The sequence below is a fragment of the Podarcis vaucheri genome (genome assembly GCF_965113315.1).
Source record: "Podarcis vaucheri genome assembly, chromosome: 1".
NCBI lineage: Eukaryota > Metazoa > Chordata > Lepidosauria > Squamata > Lacertidae > Podarcis > Podarcis vaucheri.
Window position 1 is genome coordinate 9318988 of NC_138759.1, and position 321 is coordinate 9319308.

Below are 321 nucleotides of genomic sequence, written 5' to 3' on the forward strand. Positions count from 1 at the left end.
GTCTTGGAGCAGATGTTGCCGCCACAATCCACAGCTGCCACTTGTGTACTTCATAGACATACAACTTTGCAGTCCACAGTTTGGGAACTCCTGAATTAGACAGATGGGTAAATGTGCACTACAATACTGATAAATTTCCATGAGGGCATGTGTGTGTGTGTGTGTGTGTATCACAAACGGATGCGGAAATGTGGTCTGAGATCGAATGTTTCGCTCCATTGAAACAGGAATTCATTTGCCATTGTTCACAGAAACATTTGGCCGCATGAAGAAATGTGAGGCGTTTAATATATGGATTAATTTTTTATTTAAAATTTAAAT